Below are 14,496 nucleotides of genomic sequence, written 5' to 3'. Positions count from 1 at the left end.
TAAAAAAGTTAGTCATGCAATTTTTCAAATGCGACAATGGACTTCCAATTTCTTTAAAATTTAATTAAATGAATTTTTAAAGTAATGTCGTTGAGAACGATCCCAAAAAACAAACAAAATGTCAAATACTAATACTACATTACCAAATATTAATAGTTTGTCAAACTATTTCAGACAAGGTACCTACAACACTTTTGTTTACAACTAAAAGTTGGAAGTGCTGTTAAAAGTTTACAATTATTTCCATTCGGTCACTTATTTATGTATAAAAAATTCTCTAATGTTTTTTATACCAAATAAAGGTGCTACTACTAATCTAAAAAGAAATCAAAAGTATTTTAATTTACATAAAAGAAAAAAGTTCGTGAACTAATTTTTTTATGTTGAAAACCAAAAGAAAACAAAGTAGTAATGAAAACTTATTAAGAAACAATTGCATGCACTTACCTCCAGTGCAACGGACATCGTAGACCACGACCAACCGCGCGTTTATTTGTTGCAGCAAGAGAAGCGCGAGGGAGACAGCGAGAAAATCTCCTTAACTTTATAAAGGAGCGCTCGGAACGGAGCGCAGCGCGAGCCGCGGGAACCGGCGATTCATTAAGAACAAGCGTGGAGGCTGCGGCGGGCTCGTCCCGCGCCCCCTCGCCCGCGACAGCCGCGCATGCCCCCGTCGCAACTCCCAATAGCGGCCCTGTTGCTTCTGACGGCCGCGCAATCTCAAAACGTAAACGTTATGAATACGTTTAAATCGCCGCTGAATTTCCTGACAATCGCGATCGTCTACGTTTAGATTAGGACAACTTTTACGGAGGCGACCGACGCCGTATTGTGTTTACGAGAAACAACAGTAGCCGTCTGCTCGTGACGTACGCTTTGATTCGGGGTTTTGTTATTTGAAAACTTTCAAGCGAAACTTTATCTAATTTAATTTAAAACTGATCAGAATCTTCTTTTATGTCGTTAATTCGCTAAAATTTCGCTTTCACGATCTGAATAAAATAATGCTATAAAAATGTAAAAAAAAAAATTGTTGTATTATATAAATTCAATTAATCACCGTATACTTGAAAAACATAAAACCCGTATTCTGTCTGATCTCTTTACCCGTTGAACCTCCATCAGATTCGTACAAGCTAAATCTAAATCCCTTTAAATACATTGCCCAGATATTTATCGTAGGGCTCATAGCTTTAGTTAAGCCGGAGACCAGAGCCCACAATTACTACTGTATTTTCTACATATAATTTAAAAGACAAAATTATACCACGATATTGTGGCACTGGGTCATAATGTAAGCCTCATATAAGCGATAGCAGTTATTGTTGTAAATTGTTATTATTATTATCTTTTTTACAGTTGAAAAAACGATACAATCTCTACTATACTACGATGGGCTCTAAAGAATCATTTAAAAAATTCGTAGTTTTCAATTCTAAGCCTGCCGCTATCTTTTTATAAAGAAAAATAATCAGATGAATGTAAGCCTCTGAACATTCCAGGATTCTTTTGAAAAAAGATTTTCCAGAGATAAAGACAAACGTGTCCACAAAAATGACGCCACAAAATAAACAATTCAAAAGAATTCTTAACAAATTAAATCTTCGAAAAGATAAGACATCAAAAGCACCTGCGTAATTGCATCTCAGAAAGAATACTCACATTTAATTATCAAGTCTCATTCTGAGACTTGTAAATATAATAAATCTTATAAGGTCCAAACGTAAATTTGTATTTCATTTTAGAGTTAATTGTTGAAAATGATTTTCGTCTTAGAATCGCATTGGTACATTGTGTCATGTATCACAACTTACACTATTATAATTTGTGATACTAATACTTCTGGTTCTCAGAGAAATACTTAATCAGAAATGAAGACCTTGTCAGTAGATATATGACATTTTCAGTTGATTATCAGAGCTTTTGATTGAAATTAATTTCTTACATCTCAAACGAAAAAGCCAAATTTATTAGAATAAGCGAAGTCATAATTACTATAAAAGCAAAAAACGCCCAATTTACTTTGGACTCAGGGTGTTAAAGTAAACGAAGCGAACTAAACACATTAGAAGGGTCAGCTATAAGCACAGGTGTGTAAAATCAAATATAGACACACATGCATAAATAGCTGCTGGGTCGAAACACATTCACTTAATCCTTTGTAGCTTTACAAACTAAAAGGTAACCATGCGAATTTGAATCTAGTAGATGAATAGCATTTCCGAAGTACCGTTTCTATTCATTCTTTTGTAGAAGATACTTTCCATAAGAATAGGAATATGCAGCGAAAGCCTCCGTATATATTTGGGACGTTCGGGCCTGGCTCCCACAAAAACGTAAATTCGTAGGTAATACGGGCAAGTGCTTTAACGTATAGCAGTATAGACCGCCACATATTTAGATCAACATTGAGCTCTAGGAACTCCGCTCGGGCACAAAGCCTCGCAGATATTCTATCTACTCGCTTCCGATGAACCGTTATGTCTTTATGATTGTTATTCGTACTTTGTTACCTCTGGAATTCAATGTCTTATCAAACGATCGATTCCTTTGAACAAATTGCTCAGGAGCTCGATGGTACGCAACAGATTTCATAATCGGAAATGATTCTGAGAACAGTTTCTCTAGTACGAATAGACAATTAAACTGAAGTTCAATATGCATAAAACCATTAAGGGCGGAAAAGCTTGCAGCCATCATTTTCCGCTGGAATGTGAAAGGGCACATTGAAAAGGGGACCAATAAAATATGCAGATTTGACTGCGGTCGTATTTTTCTCGGTGTAATCTGCATTATTCAGGCTTTGTCACGAACTTCGACAGTTTAACAGCGTTTATCTCTCGCCTTGCAAATTGAGCTACGACTTTAAGACAAACGGGAGTCACTTTCATTATCATAATGGACCTCGGCCGATTCTTTGTCGGTGAGCCAAGGATGGATTCACGCTGACACTTTTACTACGGATAGATCCTTCTCTTTAGCCCGGCTCCACCTCATTTCTCTTTTGTACCTTTGTCATTCATATTGCGTTACCTAAACAAACCCATGTTTTCCGAGGTAAATTACCTCTGAAATTGAATTTTGAAAACATAATGTATTACTAAATTACTTTTTTTAACGAAAATTGGATCTTTAAAATTACAATCTTTTCTTTATTGCATTGATGGGCGTTCAAGTTCAACCCAACTCGTGTTAAATTGTCAAAGGTCTTAGACAATTATCACAATGGTAATGGCGTCACCCACCTTTAATCATAAGGTCGTAGTCTCAATTTCATTGGCTCATACCCTCATACTCTCCTACCTACCACGGGAAACCGAACAGAGTCGTGATGTTTCCCCATGTGAGTGTACTTTACGACATATCACCAGTATGACCATATCACCAGATGCATCATGAAAGTTGTAGACTTTAAAACTAAATATTTTAAGTTTAAATTATAAAATATATTCCCGTCACTATTTAAAATAAGCTTTAATTCAATTCTCAACCTATAAAATATAGAGTCGGTTAAACTCCCAAAAAAAGATCCATACAAAAAAGGTTTTCGAAACATCTAGATATACGATCTAACACTTCTGAAATCGTCGAGAAATGTGGATACCATCGCATTTAACTTCATTTCATAGCTGCCGTATTATCGACATTTAAGTAGTAATTGAACAGGCTCCGGCTTCTAACGGCATGGGCACGGCGAGTGTCCACTAGACCAAAACTAATCGCTGATAGAGTGGTACGCGCTTGCCAACGATTTGGCCATTGATTCACTACCAGGCCCGATATATCATAGCTAAATGTAACATTTATATGTCGCGAGATTTAGCGTTTAAGTGTGTTGTACTTCGCACGTCTAACAGAAATGGTAACATGCAATGTAAAATGTAGATCTCCTGGAATCAACAACAAAGCTAATTCTTGAAAACCACTGGAGCAGAAGACGTCTACGTGCCAAGAAGACAACTGATTAGAGTCAATCATTACAAAGGAATGAATAGTGAACAAATGTAACAAAGGAAATTAAATTTATTTGATATTATCTTTCCAACTCTTTGAAAACTCTCCAAGAAATACTATTAACAATGAAATACAATATGTTTTTGTTTTTAGCAGTATTCTTTATGTCTTAAATTATTTTGATCGAATATAATATTATATTTATTCACTTTATAAATTACAATGCCAAAGTAGCGCTAACAGCGGTTTTTTTCTTTTTAAATTTAAGTACTTAGTTTACTATTTCTTTAAATAGTTTTTTTTTTTATAAAATAACTTAAGATGTACGATAACTCAACAGAAGTGTGTATAAGATTAACAATTCACGAATTTGAGAGTAGAGTGTGTATTATAAAGTTACAGTTATACTCACCTTTTACATAGGGCTTCTAGTGTGTGTAATAAAAGCAATCATTGTAATATGTACCTTCGTTCAAACGCTTGTATAGACCATAGGATAGCTACAACTTCAAGACAATTAATATTCCTTTACCTTATTTTTTACCGCCACTCCATAAATATTATGTTTAATAAATACATCAATTTACAAATATAAACATTATCGTAATTGATTCAGGAGTCATCGGCTAATCAATCCGTTTGTGTAGCTTGCCAAAAATACGTCCTATATTTTTCTCCTGTACATATTCTACACTAGACTACTAAGCGCTGTTCCGGGCTATAAACAATTCACATTCTACTAGCGTTAATGCTTGCAGACGACTACACAAATTGTATGTAATTGATATAAGTTAACGAATAGTCTCTATCCACTTATATAGTCTCTTGATGTATCTTATTTGCCTACTGCAGAGGTTAAATAAAAAAAATTTAGTACCACAAATATGTTTCACAAGATAAATAAAATTATCAACTGTAATTAAATAAGTAATAACCGAAGACCGGGTAAAGTGGAGGGGCTTAAGCTGGAAAGCGGACATTGCCACTAGACCGGGAAAACTCTAGGAATAAGAAGAATGAAATAAGAAATAAACATATTTTTAAAGGAACGCCAAAATGGTTCACACGCAAGTTTGACTTTAAAAGTATCAAACGAACTGAAGATCAAAATTATACATAAAATTACTCCCACACAGAGAATAAGGTTTAACGTAGAAGCCAATCGAAATTCTGCAGCCTAATGAAAACACGAGCGAAATGACTAAAAAACTTTGAATCTCAGATTTGTAACAAAAAATGTGACAAGTCATCAAATCTACATATTTTATTAGTCTCCCTCGCCTAAGACCCTCCGTCGTCGAGTCCGCCCTAGTGACGTTATTATAATTTCCACTTAAAACATATCGATACTAAATAAACCATTCAATATTTTGAAAGATCTAAAAGCTAACATCTTCGTTTGTAAAACTTTTAATTTGAATTAAAATAGTCATTCAAAATAGCGTACGATAAGTTTTGTTCAAAATCTCCACAGATCAGGTAGATAGTTTACTGAACTCCTTTACCGTAAACAAGGACCCATCATAAAATATCGATAATCGCGGTGTAAATGACAGTGGAGCAGCCCGATATTACAGTACTTTGGAATAGGTATCATCTGGGGTCGACTCTACTACGGTGCTGTGACACTTCATAAAGAACACTTTTATACTCAAGCCTTTATTTATGACGCCCTTTCACTTTTTGGTTTCGTTTTATTATCTGATATAACAGACTTTATGTCATTGAATTTCCAATACAAACGGGCTTGTAGAGTTTGAGGTTTGCCCTCAATTATTAAAATAGTCTGAAGCCTACATCTGTTTTGATCTAATTTCAAATCTCCAAAAATTATAAACTATCTTAAATTAGACACAATTTCAGTTTGATTCTAATTAAAAAAATATGACACTAATTCTACAACCAAGTATTTAGAGGTAAAAAAAAACGAGGACCTCAACAATAAAGATTATCTTGCTAAGCCGAGAGAATTAAAGAGTTGCTATATATTATTCAAATTGAGAACGGCTGGTTCTTTTACTGCGGAGTGGCGGTTGCGAGGTACATCGCTCCGCACTTCGGGACGTGACCGAGCGGGAGTCGTCCCAAACTTCAACGATATCACAAGTTACTGGATTAGACTTTATTTTATTTTATTTTTTATTGCTTAGATAGGTTGACGAGCTCACAGCCCACCTGGTGTTAAGTGGTTACTGGAGCCCATAGACATCTACAACGTAAAATGTGCCTTGAGATATAAGTTCTAAGGTCTCAAGTATAGTTACAACGGCTGCCCCACCCTTCAAACCGAAACTCATTACTGCTTCACGGCAGAAATAGGCAGGGTGGTAGTATCTACCCGCGCGGACTCACAAAAGGTCCTACCACCAGTAATTACGCAAATTATAATTTGGCGGGTTTGATTTTTATTACACGATGTTATTCCTTAAGGATAAGCCGTATCCTTTAGGCCACGGCGACTTAACGTCGACGACTGTCTTAAAAATAAGAAAATTTGCTAAAACACAACTTAAATTACTTTAAAAGAACGGCCGAAAAAATCATCGTTTATACAGTCAAACAAAAAAACTAAATTAAATATGAATTTTCTCATACTGAATAAATACAAGTCTATTTTTCTTTGAACGTACTGTCTCTGTCACTTTCATGCAAATGTTGACAACAGTTTCATACGAATGCAATAAACCATGCACAAAAGCGTAGAAAACAGACAAACATTATTGACAAAGGTACAAAACAACCTGGCACTATTTTGGCGTTCATCTATGAAATATATAATTTTTTTTATTGCTTAGATGGGTGGCCGAGCTCACAGCCCACCTGGTGTTAAGTGGTTACTGGAGCCCATAGACATCTACAATGTAAATGCGCCACCCACCTTGAGATAGAAGTTCTAAGGTCTCAAGTATAGTTACATAAATACAATAAAATAGCTATAGTAGAATCGATGAAGTATTTTATTTCGTATTTAAAAAGTATTCATTAGCTGTTTCACAAGAGAACTGTGTTCATCTCATTCCATTCTCTTTAGGTCGAATTTTACATTCAGTGAAAATGACATTATATACCAGAACGTTTTCTATACATATACCTAAAAATCTAAAACTGCTCACAGAACTTACATACAAATTTAAACTTAATAAATTTCCAACCTGAGTATGTTGGATTAAAATTTGAAACATTGAAAACCGCTTTATCTGAAAACAATTTGCTACATTTCATTAACGCTAAACATAAATTGTTTAATACAGTAGTTGTAAAAGGCGTTATACGGGTGTAACTGATGCTGATTATATTTTACAAAAATATCTGAAGGAGGATGTCGATTTGCTTATGATTGCCGGTAGCTACTCAACACTAGGAGGAATATGTGTTCATTTATGTCAATACTACCACTTGATAACATTACAAATTTTATTTTTGTAAATAGAAGACTATACTAATACATCAAATCAATGTATAATGGACGTTCAATGTAATAAATACTCGCAAAGTATTTATAAAGTCGCTCCACTTTATATTTATGTATACCAAACCTTAAGGTTTTCTTTAGGTGATACCAAATTATTTGATTAGGATCTATACTGTCCTCGTACCCTTGTCAAAAAATACCCCCGCGATTTCGATCCCGTGACATTTCTCTTATTGGTCGTAATGAATGTAACGGAGGCTCGTATTTTTGGTAACATACAAGTTGACCTTGTCATAAAGTGTAAATAAGCGGTGGGAAAGTTTAGCGTTCGCAATTCACAAGTTGTAGCCCATTGCGGCAACTTAGATGAACCCCGAGGCGATACTAAGTTTCGGCACGTATATTGGGACTAGAATGGATGTTTGATGAATACGACTACTAGTTACATGTCGACAACTTAGAAGTTCCTTTGAGTCGAAACGAGACAATTCAACAAACTCTCAGTAACCAGACGTTTGCAACACGGATACTCGGAATTAAACTATGCGACGTTTAATTTAGAAGTTGAAAAAGTAGTTTTCATTTAGTGAATGTATAATCGGGGCGCCGAAATTGGTCGCTGAATTCTGTTGAGCTACGGTTCGGTATGGATTTTGTTAGACTCTATTGGAAGAGAGAACAGTTAATTTTTTTAAAAGGGAATTAGTTTTTCAATAAAAATGTTTTCGAGATTTTTTCATGATTACAATCATAAAAATAACTATCATTTGTTTGTTTACTTATGTTGTGTGTAATAAAGAATACACTCTCTCTCTCTCTTACCATTTGTAGAAAAAAAAAGCTGTTCGATGCAATCTGAGATATTTAATTATTAATCTACAATAACATAGATAATTGCAATATTTCACGGACCAGCGTCGTCACAATTTTCAAACAAATATATTGCCTATAACTTAAGCCGTTTTTATTATTATTTAAAACTAAATTTTACGCATTTACGTGCCGGTGCGAATAAAAATCTATGGCAGTAACTGGCGAACGACGACAGTCATCTGACAGGCCCCAACCGAAGTACCCATTAACGCGCCTTCCGCGTCGGCTACGTTATGCGACGCGACACGATGTACTGCCATAGTTTTGAACCTAATTCAGTAATATAGCTAGCTGGCGATGGAGTGTATTTGAACGGACACCATTATCTTTAATACAGTCGTAATACATACAGTATTAGTAAGTCGTTGTAGCCTAAAAGATAAGACGTCCGGTGCATTCGTGTTGAACGATGCACCATTAGAATCCCAGGCAGGTACCAATTTTTTCTAATGAAATACGTACTCAACAAATGTTCACGATTGACTTCCACGGTGAAGGAATAACATCGTGTAACAAAAATTAAACCCGCAAAATTATAATTTGCGTAATTACTGGTGGTAGGACCTAGAGTCCGTGCGGGTAGATACCACCTTGCCTATTTCTGACGTGAAGCAGTAATGCGTTTTGGTTTGAAGGGTGGGGCAGCCGTTGGAACTATTATTAGCATTTTAAAAAAAAACACTACTATTATCGTAACTATTAATTGCGGTTAATTAAGTGATTGCTATCAATTACGGATTTTCTAAAATTAGAACAGAGATTATGAAGAGATTAATAGAGAGCGTGATAAACACTGTCGGAGAACAAGGAAGAATAAAAATCCGCGAAGCAGAATCAGCTTCTTTGGTCACTACGACTATATGCAGTTTTCGCTCTCATAGTTCTTTGCAGTGTTCACTTTATTCGTGCAAATTAATTATGTGCATGGCTTAAGCTAATTTTTCCTTTGACATCTTTTGACGCATTATTTAAGGCATCCACAGCTGTGACCATTTTTCTCGGTCAGCAGCCACTCCTGTCTAAACGCAACCTGATACCGCTTTTATTTTATAAATTAAACAAAATTAAATGATAAAGCTGGTAATTTTCAGACTTCATTTTGCAAATCTACAAGATCTTTTTGCCTAGGGCCCAGTTTCATCACGCATGCCTGCGCATTAGAGAAGACAATTTCACACAATAGAAGACAATATACACTGAATAACTGTTGAGGCCTCAACGTCGAACAAAATGGCTTCCACTCTTAACGTTCGGCTTGATTGTCGTATATTATTAACGAAGAAATGAACTTAAACCACAAAGAACTTCGTATAATATTACGTCGCTATTCACATATAAGTTTCATAAACTACACATATATACCGGGAACCGACCTTATCAACGAAGCTACCAAAATGTATATCGCATACCCGAAAATAATATGTGCAACTACAAAGCAAATACATTAAAGCTAATGAAAATAGTTGATGCTACGAGCTGTAGCGAGGTCTTGGAAATTTCATATTCAGTTGAAATCATTTTGAATTTGTATCATTCAGCCGAAATTCGTTAGTAACGTTATTGAAATAAGCTGATTGAAATCTCGGTTATTCCCAATCAAAACTACCTACACAATATTGCTTTATTATTGATCATAAAAGAGGATTATTAATTAATTTACAACGTAATTATCAAAGCTGAAGTTTCAAACTGTATTTGCCGTCATAGGACGTTAAATAATGACGGAATGTGGTTTTATTTATACACCTGTTCATTTGCTCCAAACTAGAACCCTACAAGGTGAAATAGTCGCAATATAATACAAGTGAGAGCTGACCTCACGTCTCAAAGTGAGTGGCGGTATCCATGTTGTGATTTTATAAGATTCGGTAACCACTTATCGCTAGGTGGGTCATAAGCTTGTTCACCCAAGTACTGAAATAAAAATAAAAAGTTTTGAAACAGAACTCAAATTCCGTTCGGTTCATACCAATCTATTTATCTTTGCGGTTCAACGGTTATATCGACGAATATAAGAAAAACATCACTTGGCCCCGAATAAAAGCGTGTATCGCGAACTTCCGAACCGATCCAATTTACTTACACAGCTTTAATCATACGAGAAATTCATGCCTTCTCTTTGCTACTTGATCCATATACTCGGGCAACATGAAACCTCGTTCCGAAAAATAACATATCCAACCCTGATTTTATTTAGATTGAATCGAAGGAAAAACTTCAGATGCACAAAAATATATGTTACGTATGTAATTTTATTTTTGTTATTATCAACTATTTAACTGTGAAATAAATATGTGGTGATATTGAGAATGTTAAAAAAAAACAATAATTATTGTTTGGATGACCTGGCCATGATCAACATTATTTACTGTTTATTTTAAACTATCCCACTCGTCAAAGCGGAAGTCATGATTACTTCGAGATAGAAGTATTATTAAATTCTAAAATATAGAAATATAAAATAATATTATAAAGTTATGTTAACACTTGGTTTTCTTTCAACCCACAAACTTCCTCTGGTGTATAAAAGCCTCTGCCAAGATTCGCCTCAATCATCGTGCCGCGTAGCCTGCATCGAGCGGCTTCCCGCGACTTTTCGCAGGTCGACAGTCCACCTCGTGGGAGACCTACCCACGCTGCGCTTTCCTGTGCGTGGTCGTCATATGTGAACTTTTCAGTCTCGCCAGCCATCTATGCTACGAGCGTTTGCTCTTTGAGTGACTATGAGCCTTCTGATAAAGTTCATTGTCAGTGACCACGTCTCGCTGCCGTATGTCATCACGGGCAGCAGACGCTGGTCTCACAAGGCTTTTGCCTTGAGACATTTCAGTATTTGGGATGAGAAGATTCCAAGCTCATACTAAGACTCACTCACGTCCTTACGGATCCATCAGAGCCAATAACCTTTGCATTATACGTCTTCAGCTCTAACACTAGGAGCAGGCTTAGACACTCCGGTAATCGTACTCGTCGAACTCGACAAAGAGGTCAACGTGCAACATAACTCATGCATCAGCCCACTGAGCTTCTCGCCGGATCTTCTCAGCGGGTCGCGCTTACGATACGGTAGCAGATTCATTGGCGAAGCAGTTGCTCTTGAGTTGTTAGGTCAGCTGTTAGCAAATCCCACCCCTTCTGGCTGAGCCTTTGCTCGCCCACCTGTTCTGGTGAAACTGGAAAGGCCTCCGGGCCACCAGTAATGTTCACGATTGACTTCCACGGTGAAGGAATAACGAGTAATAAAAATCAATCCCGCAAAATTATAATTTGCGTAATTTCTGGTGGTAGGACCTCTTGTGAGTCCGCACGGGTTGGTACCACCACCCTGCCTATTTCTGCCGTGAAGCAGTAATGCGTTTCGGTTTGTAGAGTGGGGCAGCCGTTGTTACTATACTGAGACCTTAGAACTTATATCTTAAGGTGGGTGGCGCATTTACGTTGTAGATGTCTATGGGCTCCAGTAACCACTTAACACCAGGTGGGCTGTGAGCTCGTCCACCCATCTAAGCAATCAAAAAAATTCCTATTAAAAACAAGTCTATATCCCAACTGAAAACAAACATACTCGTGATTCTAGATATAGAACATATTCGCTACATATTATCGAGATCTTCGTATTACTTTTCGTCGACAAAATACTGTATCCCAAAAATAGAAGTCGCGGATGTTCTGTGAGCGCAGGAAATTGAAACAAACATTGCAATCCCCGCTATCGAACATTCCTCATGTACACATTAAAATTTGTTCCGTGTGTGCTACGTACCTACATCTCAGCGTCTTGGAATTTAGGACTTACGAGCTTTTTACTACCAACGAAAAATCTTGGCTCTTTTTTAACTTTCAGTCAGTGCTAGTGAGAAAACGAACTTCCATACATCTACTGTCGAGTAGTTATTGAGAAAATTAGACACGTGTATTCTGGTTACCACACCAAACTGAACGCGTAATTAGCGCACAAGATTGTGATACCTATCTAGGCTTACAATATGCTACATCCAATAATTTTGTGTATAGTAGCTAGTCACACTTCACAGTCGCTCAGAGGCATCGAAAATATCGGTGGTACAATATAAGGACAGCCTATCGACCTACTTCAAAAATCAATTTTAAAAGAATAGCTTAAGGGGATTAAAAAGATTGACGTTTCAAATCACAAATGAAGTTATAATAAATAGGCGAGCGCAGAGAGATGCGTCGCTGCACCGTAGAACTTTCGAGATATATCGGCGACATTCGCAAACAAAGCGACGCTGCCACAATAGGTACCACTTGTACAACAACCGCTGTCTCATATTTACGACTGTCCACGGCCGTGCATCGCATTTTCATCCCTATGCAAACGTGATAATGTATGAAAAATTGACTCACTCTATTTGCATCTGCATTATTGTGCGGTAGCTTCTCGCTCGTGCTACACGCGTCGTCCCAAGAGATAAGAACACGCCATAAAAGAGCACCCGCCGAAACTTTGCCTTAATTTCAGTATTTTCCATTTTGTAATCGTGCCGTTTTTAACAGGAAACGGTTAGTTTGAATATCTTTGTTTCTACTTTCACGATCGCATGTAGGCTTGATAATTACTGAGAAAATGAGATATTTGTGTATGTATAAAATTACAATAATATTTATTATAATCATAAATATCTAATTGTAAAATAATAATTAAATAATTTAAAAAAACAGAAAAAATCAAATACAAAAACGTTCATAAAATGTGATTTTACTTTTTCATAATTGAATATCTAAATTTTATTGTAAATGTTTCTAATAATAAAGTCATAGAACCAATGACGGATAAAGTAAAATAAATACAAAAAAAGAAACCGATATATTCCTCCCTTTGACACATTCAAATGGATATAGTACGAGAGACATAAAACATGGGTTGACGTCAGACAGGCAGCTGATTTTAAAACTCTTTCCAAATCCCTATCCAGCATGATACATGAGAACATGATGCAACGACCCACCTATTGTGGGATAAGTTTACGAAGCAGAAGAGCGTTTCCTATTGTTTCATCAATTTTACAACACTTAAAAAACAACGATAAATGTTATTGATAGTTGTAGATTAATAATAAACTGTCACGAAGTCATATTACATGAAAATTATGAAACATGAGCAATCATGAACAAGAAACTTTCAATTTCCACAATATACATAGCTACATACATTACAAAACGAAATCTTATATACATACATATTATATTATACGAATATGTGCGATACACAAAACAAGACGGATCTAACCGCATGCGGTTAAATACGAAAGAGCGGAGTGTTGTACGCTGCGAAGTTTAACCGGCGGCGCCCGACGCGTATCAGTATTGCTTCCAACATATACGAGCAATGTTTGCTGAAGGAGATTGCAATATTATGTACCAATCTCCAGCCATTCCGACCGGGATACCGATTTGCACAAGTCGGCAACGAGAATATTACCCCATTCAGGTTTTAGCAGCTATTGTGATGTAAAGCCAGTCAGATGCATTCAATTTGAACCGACATAGGGCGGTGGTTGACTTTTGTTAAATTGTATTTTTAAGCTATTGCATGGCTTCTATCGCGGGCCTTGAGCGCGACGACTGAATCAAGAAATTCCGTAACTAAAATAACCTGACACCCCCACTACGCCTACTATGTAGCTCGCGTTCAACACATTCACACGTTGCGCTTGTGTAGTGTTTGTGAATAAGCGCGCGGCGTGACGTCGCACTGCCACATGCACATCATGAAAAGTCTACGTTATGAGTGTGAAGGGGACAGTTAATGTTTTGCTTTTATTAATGTTTATAAATGTAGCATGGTCTTATTTTATTGTTGTTTTAATATTAAATTATTATTGTCGATTTATAATTGCACAAGTTGATAAAAAATGATATGCAATAGCTTTACCGCGGCAGTCTCCCAGTGTCACACGTGTTTTTTTTTTGTGTAAATATGCCGTAGATCTCACGGCGTACCGTATATTAAGTGATCGCCGGAGTCCATAGACATAACAAAGTGAATTCCGTTCAAATGTTTTGCATAACGACTGTCCCATCTGTGTATGACGCGCTACTCGTGCGTGTCTACAATAAGCCCTACCAAAATGCGAGTTTGAGTCGCAGTGTACTGGTAAAATACTCGAAGAATATTTACTCTTCAAGAGATGAGATAACCGCCCTAAAATATGTAGTAACACAGCTCTTACTACATATTTTAGGGCTGTTATTAACTTACTATATCGACAAAAGGATACAATTGATATTTGTAG

At 36.4% G+C, this 14,496-nt stretch overlaps 1 protein-coding gene across 2 annotated transcripts in view; it reads right to left on the bottom strand.

Annotated features, from left to right (window-relative positions):
• LOC114241388 (lachesin) overlaps positions 1-627 on the bottom strand; it is a 69,268-nt gene extending 68,641 nt beyond the window's left edge. The window contains exon 1 of one of the 2 annotated variants that reach the window (XM_028172209.2): positions 448-627. The gene's annotated coding sequence lies outside the window, so the exon portion shown is untranslated. The remainder of the gene's footprint in view (positions 1-447) is intronic. The other variant, XM_089728349.1, reaches the window with a different exon arrangement.
• Positions 628-14,496: the final 13,869 nt, after the last annotated feature.

This window comes from Bombyx mandarina, chromosome 06 (assembly GCF_030267445.1).
Source record: "Bombyx mandarina strain Sakado chromosome 06, ASM3026744v2".
NCBI lineage: Eukaryota > Metazoa > Arthropoda > Insecta > Lepidoptera > Bombycidae > Bombyx > Bombyx mandarina.
This window is presented reverse-complemented; position numbering and strand designations above follow the sequence as displayed.